Source organism: Dendrobates tinctorius, unplaced genomic scaffold, assembly GCF_039654945.1.
Source record: "Dendrobates tinctorius isolate UK_male_01 unplaced genomic scaffold, ASM3965494v1 ptg000009l, whole genome shotgun sequence".
NCBI classification, from domain to species: domain Eukaryota; kingdom Metazoa; phylum Chordata; class Amphibia; order Anura; family Dendrobatidae; genus Dendrobates; species Dendrobates tinctorius.
The window spans coordinates 13,393,696-13,406,448 of NW_027361677.1; the positions used below are offsets into that span (position 1 = coordinate 13,393,696).

Here is a 12,753-nt window from a genome sequence, read left to right on the forward strand (position 1 = left end):
TTCACAGCAAAAAAGTCGGTGATTCTCTCTTTGAGTTTCACTTTTGTATTGAAGCACTGAAATAAATTAACTTTTTGATGATATTGGAATTTTGTGAAAAGCACTTGTATTTAGCAACGGACTGCAAAGCCCTAATCCCTGCCTAGAGCCTGTATTCAGCCATTCTCCCTGCTCCTGTATCTCTCTTTTCCTTCCTAGGCAATCAATCCCTGCATGCTTATTGGCTGTGCAATAAGTGCCAAACATCCAGGACAGGTATTCGAGTTTGAAGCCGAGCATCGGCTACTGCTCACTGAGTAACGAGCACATCCGAGCATCACCGAGCATGTTCGCTCATCCCTATTAATTATTATTTATCTGAAAGAAAATATCTTTGACTCTTCCACAAATCTGACAATATATATGAGCTCCATCAGTGTTTCATTGCTGATTTTTGCTTTCAGATGATGGACTTCACAAGGCTGATTTTACCGTAGCGTTACAATAAATAGACTTTTGAAATAATATTATGTTTAAAAAAAAGTCTTATCTGATAGTTCTACTCCAGGACACATGCGATGTAATATGAATCATTCTGACTGCTCCATTATGGGCTTCGAGCTTTGGCAAGTTGTTAGTATCTGAATGCCTGTTTAACCTTCGAAATGTAGAGGAGGAACGGAAACTTCTGCGCGGAAAGATAATTTATAGTCAGTGTAAATGTATTGTGGCTGTTTAGCCGTATATCCTGTGCTTATCCTTTGTTGTAAAGGTGTTGCTTAATAATCATTGATCACCTATAGACGACACATAAAAACTGCATGAGAATGAAGCAGTAGAGAACATGTGTGACCATTAGTGATTATCAAGCACGATATTGCTTGAGTGCTCGAATCAATCAGGATGGACTCTGGGACAGGCTCGACTTGAGTACTTAGTATAATGGAAGTCAATGGAAAACGCAAGCATTTGTCTGAAAGACCCTAATAGGAGGGCGGATGAGGCAGGAAAATTGTTAAATGAAAAGAAACACCACTCAAATGGAATGGGGGCATCATGAGGAAGACGCCTGGACAAATCTCTAACTCAAAGGTCGCTGCTGGGAACTAAATAAATAATTTAAAAAAAATTACGTGGGGTCGACACAATTTTTGATAACCATCCAAGGTAAAGCAGACAGCTGGAGGCTGATATAATCAGACTTGGAAGGTCCAGGGTTATTTGCCCATCGTAAGCTGAAAATAACAGCTTGCAGCTGCTCCAGAATTGACGTTTTCATTAGATGCACCAATTCTAGCACTTTGCCTAGCTCTTCCCGATTTCCCTGGTGCCAATTGGTTGTTGATTTCAGCTGTGTAATGTTAACTGGCATTAAACACATGGGTTACTAATGGAGAGGTGTATATCAGACACCCCAATTAAAAACCCAGTAAACCAAAAAAACACACACAAAAAATACTTTATTTGAATAAAGACACCTCCACAATATCCATCGTTCACCAATTTATTAATGTTCTTCTGATGTAGTCCACTTCCCCGAATGCAGCTCCGAGACTGTGAATAGCAGTAAAGTACAGCTGTTCACAGGCACCGGGTTGTGATGACAACTCTCATCAGAGCCACCCGCTCAGTGCTGCACTCAATGAGACCTGGCAATGCTCATGAGAGTTGTCGTCACTACACGGCGCCTGTCAAAAGCTGTACATTTTTAGATTCACAGTCACCGGCGCTGCATTCGGGGAACATGGACTATATCCAAGGAGCTTTGTGGAACATTAATAAATTAAAAAGAAAATAAATTAATAAACTGGTGAATGAAGGATAGTGTGGAGAAGTTTTGATTCAAAAAAAAGTATTTTCTTCTTTTCAAACTTCTATGCAAGCTTCCGAGACTTCTCAAGTCTCAAAAGCTTGTGTGACGGACTCAGCTCCTGCTGAGCCCATTTTTTGAGTGGACCCTCTGGGTCATGGCACCCACCCACCGAGGGCGAGCTTACCTTGTGAGAATCCACCCCCTATACAGGGAGTGTCAGGGGCAAGATGAAGGGGGTGAGCCACCACGACTGCTGGAACCAGACGGCCGGCTCAGGGGGACACTAAGTGCAAGTGTCTGACTACAAAGACGAGCAGGAAACAAGATGAGACGTAGGTGCAAGGTATCTTCATTCGGATAACTCAGGATCACATACAGTGCAAAAACGTGAGAAAGCAAACACGGGAAGGTGCGTGCGTGGACATGCCAAGGTCAATAGCATGGTACGTGCCAGGTGGCATGCCTAGGTACAGGTAATGGCATCAGACTCCGGACTGCTGGCAACGATCGACATCATCAAGGCATCAGGCTGCGGACATCAGCTCCGGAGGTCAAGCCGCAGTCATCCAGCTCATGATCTCTGGCAGCGATCGGCAGGTTCCGAACATCCGGCAGGCAAACCACGTTTCAGGCAAGGAGGCACGACAGGTATCCAGGCATGGTGCGTGTTACGGAACACGCCGAGGTCCGAGGCTAGGTGCGTGTGTAGGGGACACGCCAGGGTTCAAGGCTAGGTGCGTGTGTAGGGGACACGCCAGGGTTCAAGACTAGGTGCGTGTGTAGGGGACACGCCAGGGTTCACAAAACAAGACAGGGTGCGTGTGAAGAGACACGCCAAGGCACAAGGTAAGAGACAGAGTCCTGAGCATGCAAAGGGCACGCCAGGGTCAGGCGAGGCAGAGTCCTGCGCGTGCAGAGAGGCACACCAGGAACAGGGTTCAAGGACCAGGCAAGACAGGGATCAGAGCAAAGTTAACAAAGAGTTGTGCAAGAGTAGCACGAACAGGCACAGTGCGAGAACCAGCGTGAGTGTAAGGGAGCACGGAGACCACGGCTGGGAGCGCCGGCAGGTGGTACTGACGATGGCAGTTGCAGGCAGGCACGACTAGAGGTTGCACCGCCGCGGGGCCACGCAGCCAGACCACGATAGCACTGGACGGGGAAACGGCTGAGGCACACAGGCGAGCATGGCTAGAGGCAGCACGGCTGAGGCACACCAGGCAGGCACAGACGACCAGGCACGTCCACGGAGCCACAAGGCAGGGCTAGGCAAAGACTCAGGACAGAGACACGTACAGACAGTACGGCAAAGCCTAGTGTGAAAAGTGCAAGGGCGCACGAAATATCAGGGACAATACATAGAACAAGGCAGAGACCTGCACATGCAAAGAGCATGCCAAGGACAGTCTAGCAGCGGAGCGTAGGCCGAAGCCCAGAGCCGGGCCAAGGAAGGACCTTGGGACTAGACAGGGTACACAGGTGAGGCAGAGTCCTGCGCATGCAGAGAGGCACGCCAGGGACAGGCGAGGCAGAGTCCTGCGCGTGCAGAGAGGCACGCCAGGGACAGGCGAGGCAGAGTCCTGCGCGTGCAGAGAGGCACGCCAGGGACTGGCGAGGCAGAGTCCTGCGCGTGCAGAGAGGCACGCCAGGGACTGGCGAGGCAGAGTCCTGCGCGTGCAGAGAGGCACGCCAGGGACTGGGGAGGCAGAGTCCTGCGCGTGCAGAGAGGCACGCCAGGGACTGGCGAGGCAGAGTCCTGCGCGTGCAGAGAGGCACGCCAGGGACTGGCGAGGCAGAGTCCTGCGCGTGCAGAGAGGCACGCCAGGGACTGGCGAGGCAGAGTCCTGCGCGTGCAGAGAGGCACGCCAGGGACTGGCGAGGCAGAGTCCTGCGCGTGCAGAGAGGCACGCCAGGGACTGGCAAGGCAGGGTACCTGAAGCCACAAAGCAGAGCAAGACATGACACGAGGACAGAAACACGGAACAGAAACAGAGCAAACAAGGACTACAAGACAAAGCAGAGCAGGGACAGAACATGGCACGAGAGACAAACACTAGACAAGACAAGAGACGGAATACGAGCACGGAGCGTGTGCAGAGACGCACGACAGGGCAGAGTGCAAGGGCACAGAATAGAGGGAGCGCCCAACAGCCCAAGCAGCCATGCAGGGACACCACACAATACTCAGGCTCTGAGGAAAGGAAGGGGCGGCCTGATATAGGGCATAGCACCTCCTCTTCCAGGTCAGAACCAGGGGAGCATTTCCGGGTTCAGATCCACAGGATAACAGAGCACAGTCACATGATCAGAGTTCCAGACATGACGAGAAGATTACCGAACCAGACAGTGCAGGATCTTTAGGAAACGTCACATGATCAGCGTTCCAGACATGACGAGATGATTGCAGAACCAGACAGTGCAGGATCCAGGCAGGGACACATGATCAGGGACTCTAGACAAGACGAGAAGATCACAGAAGGCAGAGCAGAAACCCAGGCATCCTGCAGCTCAGACATGAGGTGAGTGTGCACACTGCTCTAGCGAACATGCAGGACAGCAGACAAGATATGCACATGCACATCGCTCCAGGAGTTCTTGAGACAAAACAGACATGACAAACATGGCAGACATGACAGGTTGCAATTTGTTGCCATCTTTTCAGTTAACCATTAAAAGGTATCAACCACTGAAAACTCTCAAATTTTAATATTTTTCTATCTACTGTCCAACATGGCACAAAGATATATATATTTTTCATTTATTAGATGTTTCTAGTCACCCAAAATCAACATCCAGTGTGTTATTTATTTCATTTAATGGCCTTTGGCTCAGTCTCGAGCCATGGCAACTTGATGGGTGAACGCTCTATGGGAAGCTCAATCTTGTGCACAAGATATGTCCGTCAGAGACCTTTCTACTGTAATCTTGATAGTATCAAGCCATTGGATTGCTGGTCCTCCTCTTTGCCTTGTTCCTTCTATTCTTCCGACCATGATGTCCTTCTTCAGTGATTGCTCTCTTCGTATGATGTTGATAAGATATTCAGAGACCCCTCTAAGACATAACTCTCATATAAAGAATATTCTATGACACTCTTTGATTGTAAAAAGGACTTTGACATGTTATGTGCGTTTACCTCTCCCTGGGTCAACACGACATGGCTCAATTTCCTTTACAATCTGGTCTAGTAACAGGCATAGTATTGATTGAGGGTGGCTAATGGCAGGTGGTAATATAATTAATCAGATAAAGCTATAAGCCTAAAGGGCCCGTTACACACAGCAATATCGCTAGCAATATCGCTGTAACGTCACTGGTTTTGTGACGCAGCAGTGATATTGCTAGCGATATCGCTACATGTGATACTTACCTCCGACCGGCTCCCCCGCTGATTATTGCTGATCGCGCGAGAACGTCCTGGACCATTTCTCGTAGGACGCTTCCTGTGGTGCCGACGAGCGACGCGGGCGGGAGGATGTCAGGATCGCCGTGTCTGACAGGTAAGTAGCGACCCCCGACCACTGTTATGTCGCTGGTGAGATCTGCCTGTGTGGCAGCTCACTAGCGACCACTTAGCGATGCACCAACGATCCATATCGTTGTCGGGATCGCTAAGTGTAACAGTTCCCTTAGTGAGATGGGACTAATTATATGGACATTTGGACCTTACATAATTGAACACCTGTTTCCTTTTACCCTTTAATGGAAAATCACCTGATGGATACTAAAATGAACTTATTTGTAAATCAACAGCTGACTTATGCATGATAGGATATTTTACTGTAATAAATAATTTCATAACAAGTCCTGACATGCGCAGAGCTTAGAGATTACCTAATGTGTACGCCCCTCCAGCAGTGAATATAAGCTGGAGAGGATTGATTAAATGTATGAGGCTTGTATTCAGATACCTTTGTCTGTGTTCATTTGTCACATATGACTCGATAGGGTGCATTCAATTTGGAAGCCATCCAATATACTGAGGGTCTCTCCTGATAAAGACCACCTAAACTTGACAATGTGTATCCAATGTATTACAAGAACCGATAATGTAGCGGAAGGAATACGGTAAAGATCTTCATACAAAGGTAGACTTCTCCTCTTTCCATAACAAGCTTGGTTCCATCAGCAATATGCCAAGCCGATTGGCACTTGTTTAAATACCATTTAACTTGGCAGATGCAAACTGTTTATTTTTTACTTTATATCTCTGTACACACTACTTATTAGGGGTTCACCCACTGGGAGCTCCTCCATTCCAAACACTGGAGCATTCATGTGGACTATTGGAATGGTTCGGTGGTGGAGTGCCTTTCTTGACTATCTGGGTCCATTCTATAGACCGTAAATAAATTGGATATATTGGTGGCATGCAAGCATACCCACTTCTTCATCCCATTGGGGTATTTTAGAGCTCTATTTTTGGGGTGGTTTGAGGTCCTAGTGGTCGGACCTTAGTCCCTTGATCACTAATCCTATGGGAAAAGCGATAATTTTCAATGCTGGGAAAACCTTAGATGATAAAATGTTTTTGTAGTGTAACTACTACTTTGTACACCTAAGGAAAGAAAACTAATGCTATATTTTGCTGCAAGCTGCACATACAACCTTACAAAGGAAATACTAATGGTACGTAATGTAAGACTTGTAAAGACCTGTAGATGTAGTAAATGTTTTGGAGGAAGATGAAATGTGTTTAAGTCCTCGGTTGGCCAGAGCATTGTTTGTATTTTCTTGGACCCTCCGGCAAGAAATGGACAAATCACTGGACCATGGAAGACTGTAGCGTTCTTTTACCACTATGGCCAAGATGATGAGTCCGTACGAAGGATCAGTCTGAAGGTTTATTATAAATGACTACAATCCTGGGGTTTTGAATGCATTCACTTTATGTGTCAGCAGTGCAGTCAGGCAGTAAATAGCTCTTCAGATTGAAAGTACAGAAAGTTGATGTGTTACTTAGTATATTCTCGCTTTAGCAAGGCATCTGCAGGCTTTCCTACACATAGAGGCTGCGGTTTGGAAGCTCGTAGTACCTTTCAATTTCGGTCAATGTCTCGAGGGAAAATTGATCATCCACACAGAAGTACGGAGAAGAAAACATGTAGAGCCTTGGATATTACATTGTATATGGCCAATGCATTTTACAATTTGTGAGACCTTCCAATCCGATCAGGCATTTATATGTAGACCATGAGTCCTTCATTGTAAACGACACCGGTACCACTAGTAAATTATTAGTAGTAGTTTGTATTCATAAATATATCATCAAGATATGGAATTTCTTTCACTACCCAAAACTATGGAAGCTACAGTGTTAAAATTTAGTATTACTATTATCTGACCTTAACGAATATATGACATTGGTCTTCAAAAATATTTCTATAGAACCGACTCAACTGCTTACGTCTACTGGAGTTTCTTGTCTGAATTCTGCCACGTCAACAGGTAGTTCCTACACCTTTACGATTACATTGCGAAATAGGAATGTTAATATTTAAAAAAGGGAATTTGTCATTCGAAAATGATCGTACTTTTATATTAAATGTATTTGATATATATTTTTTTTATTAATTTATTAATTTTTTGATATTTCTATCATAAAAAATCTGAAATTATCCTATTTTACACAAAGCAATAAGACTACTACAAGCCTAGTAGGCTCTTACATTCTGTTCTGTCAAACAACTTAATGGATATATGCTGCAATTTGGTGGATGCTGTGTTGTCTACAGAGGTGCTATCCATCATTATACAGGAGGACGAGGAGGAGGTGAGTTGTAACATCACCTATTGTGAATGGTGGATCCCGTGTTGACTAATATAAAATGGTTATCATTTATTGTACAGGAGGAGGGGATGAGCTTTGACACCACTTACTGTAAATGATGGTTCCTGTGCTATCTACTGAATCTACTAGGTATAGTCAGTCATTTTACAGGAGGGGGTGAGCTGTGACATCTCTTATTGTGAATGGTGGATCCTGTGGTGTCTACTGTATATAGAGGTGTTATCAGTAATTGTACAGGAGAAGGAGGAGGTGAGCTGTTATATTTTCTATTGTGAATGGTGGATCCTGTTTTGTCTTATATTTATAAAGGTGTTATCTTTTATTGTACAGGAGGAGCAGGAGGTGAGCTGTGACATCACTAAGTGTGAATTGTGGACCCTGCAGTATCCACTTAATATACAGGTATTATCAATCATTGTACATCAGAAGGAGGAGGTGAGCTATAATATTACCTATTGTTAATGGCAAATCCTATGTTGTATATAGAGGTGTCATTTGTCATTGTACAGGTGGAAGAGAAGGTGGTGAGCTGTGACATCACCTATTATGAATGATGGATCTTGTCTTGTCTACTAAATATAAAATGGTTATCATTTATTGCACAGGGGGAGGAGGTGAGCTCTGGTATCACTTACTGTAGATTCTGGTTCCTGTGCTACCTGCTTTATATAGAGGTGTTCACAGTAGTGATGAGCGAACCCGAACTGTAAAGTTCGAGGTTCGTACCAGACACCTGTCGTCCGTTGCTGAACTTTGAAAACGGGCTTCTCCCGGTCGTCTGTTTTAGTGTTCGAAGTTCCAGGAGGAAAGAGAGGGAGACATGTCAGCTCTCATTGTAATCTTGTCTGTAATGAAAATGAAACTACAGAAAAGTTTTCTGTGCAAAAGAAATCTGCAAAATATATGACTCAAACAGTAGGCCATTTTTTCTGATGACACATTCTCTTTGATGCTATGACTAACTGATATTGCTGCTATTGTGAGAATCATGTGGGAATAGTGGATGAGGGCAGGTATATCTCACCCAGATTCCTTTCCTATGTGGCCTAGTCTGGTCAGTATCGCACCTGCTTACTAATGGATAATGGGAGGTGGATATAAAAGGATGCAAGGTGGTTGTGTGAGTGTCTCAGCCTGGGAACACAGAGAGCCTGTCTGTGTGAGAGACACAGGTGAGTGAGAGCAGTGCCCACTGCAACTGTGGTTTGGCTGGATGGGAGAAGCCCGCCAGTTGGTAGTTAGGTTGTCCATTGTTTAGTTAGTGCCGGACAGGCAAGGATTTGTTTTATGTTTTATTTCCTTTTGCATTGCTTTCACCGTTAATAAACCTGACCCAGGGTCAGTTATACACGAATCCCAGCTCTGCGCCTGAGTTTCATGCTGAACGCACGTGACCTTTGACCCCAGCAAAGGCGATCCCGGAGTGTTTTATCACACTATCCTAATGTTCAATGCCTGTGATATGATTTAGGCCTTGATACCAAGTTGTTGAAGTGAATCTTATAAAGTTATAGTGAATCAGTTGGGAAGTGTTAGTTTGCGGCATCTGCTAATTTCTGCCCACTATTCAAAAAGTTGTCAAAACTGCCAAGAAAATTACAAAAGTTACCATTTCTTTCCACAACTACTGTATGTACATCAATTGGTGACTTTTCTACTCAAATTTTCTGGCAAAAATTGTCTAAGTTTTCACCCTTTGCCTTGAAGGGATTTTCCAACCTTAACGTAAAAGTCCGCAGTCAGTTTACGTGACTGCAGACTTGTGAATCCTCACAGCGTGCGCTGAGAGCTGTGAGGATTCTCCAGTGCCAGGAGCGTCATGCACTTGACCATAATTATGTAATTTCCGTACAGTCACCTGCCGACTAGACGTTTGCACATGACATGTATAGTCGGAAAGTGACCGGAAGTATGAAAATTACATACTTGAAGTGACGTGACCGCCTGCTCCTAGCGCCGAAACCGGTGCAACCTCACAGCTCTCAGTTCACACTGGGAGGGTTCACAAGTCTCCAGTCACATACAGTGTGTAATCCAAATACTCAAAATGCACACTATCAGTCTATAAGGTCGGAAACTTGGCAATGTAATATGGTTCCCCCATGTAGGATATAAGAGAAAGGAAGTATAGTGGAGTACTCCTAAAACATGTAAACAAAAATGAAAAAGTGGAGTGACCATAAACAACCAAAATAGAGTAAAAGACAAAGTTTATTAGAAAGACACAATAAAAGAATCAAATCATAATGCAAAAGATGTCTATTATAAAGGGAAGAACAACAATAAGGGGGAGTTCCTGTCCATCTAGAGTATCATCCATAGGAACATGTATCACCAAGTTCTGCAAGTAATTACATAGGTAATAAGTCACAAGTTCCGATGACTGAAAGTTCATCTACTAAAGCATATAGATATTGCAATGCACAGAATGAGTCAAGAAAGTAAAAAAAAAGAACCTCGGAGACAGTAGCCATAGATTTGTCTATGTGGATAAAAGCTACAAACTACTTAGGTTTTGTGAATTCACAGTAAAGGCTCAGACAATAAAAAGCACAAATGGCATCCACAGAAAATAGTCATACATGTACTAATGTCACTACTGTGCAACTCCCCTTGAGAAAATGAAAGCGAAATGCGCGTCTGGGCAATGTGGAGTATTCCATCCCCATACATTACTGGTGAGTTGCGGATTATACTATTGATTTGCAGCTTTTAGTTACATTAGTATATTTACGACTATTTTCTACGAATGCCACTTGTGATTTTTTTACTGTCTGATCCTACATTTGTAAATTCACAAGACCTAAGTAGTTTGTAGTTTTTATCCGCACAGACATATCTATGACTACTGTCTCTGATATTCTTTTTTTTTTCAATTTCCTCATCCCTAAATTGCAAAGTCCATATGCTTTAGTAAATGAACTTTCAGTCATCTACACTTGCCTTTTCTTACCTATGTATTAACTTGCAGTACTTGGTGACATATGTTCTCATGGATGACATTCTAGATAGATAGGATCACCCCCTTCTTGTTTTTCCTACCTTTATAAAAGACCTCTTTTGGATTGTAATTTGATTCTTTTATTATGTCTTTCTAATAAACTGTTACACCGCTCCGCCATACTCACCCGGCCTCCGCTCCCACGCCGCAGCCTCTCTCCACCCAACGGCCGCGGCGGTCACCTGAGACGGGCTCACGACCGATGCCCTCCCTGCATGCTATGCGCATGCGCCATAGGCCGCGGCCGCGCCTCCTTCCTGCTTCTTATGCTCCGGCTGTGCCCTGACTTGGAAGCACCTTTTGACCAATGGCTTATCAGACGGGGCCATATCAGGCCGCTTCCCCCTGAAGGAGGCGCCTGATCGTTGTGTTTCCTAGCACTCTGGCCTCGCTTCATCATGTGCTCTCTGCTCCTGCAGTTCCGTTCTTGGGCTGCTCTCTCTGCAGCTGCCTCTCAGTCCTGCTACCCGTGTTCCTGGTTCTCTTCCGCAGTTCTGCCTCCTGTGTTCCTGCCATCCTGCTACAGTCCTGTCTCCAGTGTTCCTGCCGTCCTACTCCAGTCCTGCCTTCAGCGCTCCTGTCGTCCTTCTCCAGTCCTGCCTTCAGCATTCCTGCCGTCCTACTCAAGTCCTGCCTTCAGCGTTCCTGCCGTCCTACTCCAGTCCTGTCTCCAGTGTTCCTGTCGTCCTGCTCCAGTCCTGTCTTCAGCGTTCCTGCCGTCCTACTGCAGGCCTGTCTCCAGTGTTCCTGCCGTCCTACTCCAGTCTTGTCTCCAGTGTTCCTACTCCTGTCATTCCTTCTCGTTCCAGTCTTCTGTCTCACTTCTTTCCGGCCTCCTTGTTCCAGTCTTGTTCTGTCATTCTTTACTCCAGTCTCACAGTCTTACTCCGGTCCATCCTGAGCCGCCCCTCTCTGTACCAGCTACCATGGTACTCGAACCCCTGGGCCTGCTCCTAACTGTCCCTGTATAGGGGTCGGTTCCACCTGGCAGCTCGCCCGGGGCCCCTCGGTGCCACGGTCCAGAGGGTCCACTCGCTGGGTTTCCTACTCCAGACCACCCACGCTAACATAAACTTTTACTCTATTTTGGTTGTTATGTTTATGGTTACTCCACTTTTTCACTTTTGCAGTCACATATAGTGATTGCCGGCTTGTACCCTAAACCTGATAAACCCCTTTAAAAAGGTATCACTTCTACCTGGGTCTTTAAGGGGCTTAAAAACCTTTTAATTTCATAAAAGGATACTCTAATGCCACATGTCAGAAGGGACTTTAAGGCTACCTCTTATCTCATTTTCTGGATACCATGAGTAGTAAGATAAAAGGATAGCAGAGTCATCTATATTTGATTTTAGATCCAGAAACGTAATATCCTTATCTTGCCAGCACAATATAAATCTTATTTTTAGTTATTGCCACACTCCATATAAATGGCCCCTACATTTCTCATTTACGCAACCCAACATTGTAATATTCACCGGTAAGAAAATAGATCCTGCGCCCCGCAAACCTAAAATATTTACAAAAAATAATCTCTGGTTTCTTATATCTTTTTATGCATTCAACCATATAGCTTATTGTGCACAAATACAAAAAAAAACCCCAAAACATTATTTATGTGAAGCGTTTTCTCTCAAGTGTCAAAAGCCAGCACTTATTCTAAATTATGTTAATGTCACACATGCTAGAAACCGGAGAGAATACATTATCAGCAACTTGGCTGGTCGTAAAACATATCCTTATGTTTTTTCCCCCCTATTATTTTCACAATTTAATTGCATTAACCATGATCTATTTGACACACGTGGTAAATTTCCTGACTGGTGTGTAGGCTTTAACTATTTTTTTTACAGATTGTGCTGATCATTTATGATTGAACAGTTTGCAGTAAATAACAATGGATGTTGTTTTATCCCATTAGCCCTGGTCTTATGCCCAGTCAAAACGAGTTTTACAGCTGACGCTTTATTAGACCTTTGACAAATAATCCTTGAATTATTTATAGTGTTTTTGTATGCGCTTGACTCTACTTTATATGCCTTATTGAATGACCACTAAACATAAAGGACACTGCTACTAATAAAACCATAGTTTATCAAAACATGAGGGGTATTAAAGAAAGTACTGATGATTATAGCAAAATTACCCTAAAGAGATTTCATCTCATTA

General features: G+C 44.5%; 1 protein-coding gene and 1 long non-coding RNA gene across 3 annotated transcripts in view; one reads left to right on the forward strand and one right to left on the reverse strand.

Annotated features, from left to right (window-relative positions):
* The window catches only part of CDH8 (cadherin 8), a 473,060-nt gene that overhangs the window by 53,458 nt on the left and 406,849 nt on the right, over positions 1 to 12,753 (reverse strand). The gene's annotated exons all lie outside the window — the stretch shown is intronic.
* Positions 4,211 to 12,753, forward strand: part of LOC141096354 (uncharacterized) — a 29,574-nt gene continuing 21,031 nt past the window's right edge. The window contains exons 1-2 of the long non-coding RNA XR_012233672.1: positions 4,211 to 4,311; positions 7,914 to 7,985. This is a non-coding gene — a long non-coding RNA (uncharacterized lncRNA). The remainder of the gene's footprint in view (positions 4,312 to 7,913; positions 7,986 to 12,753) is intronic.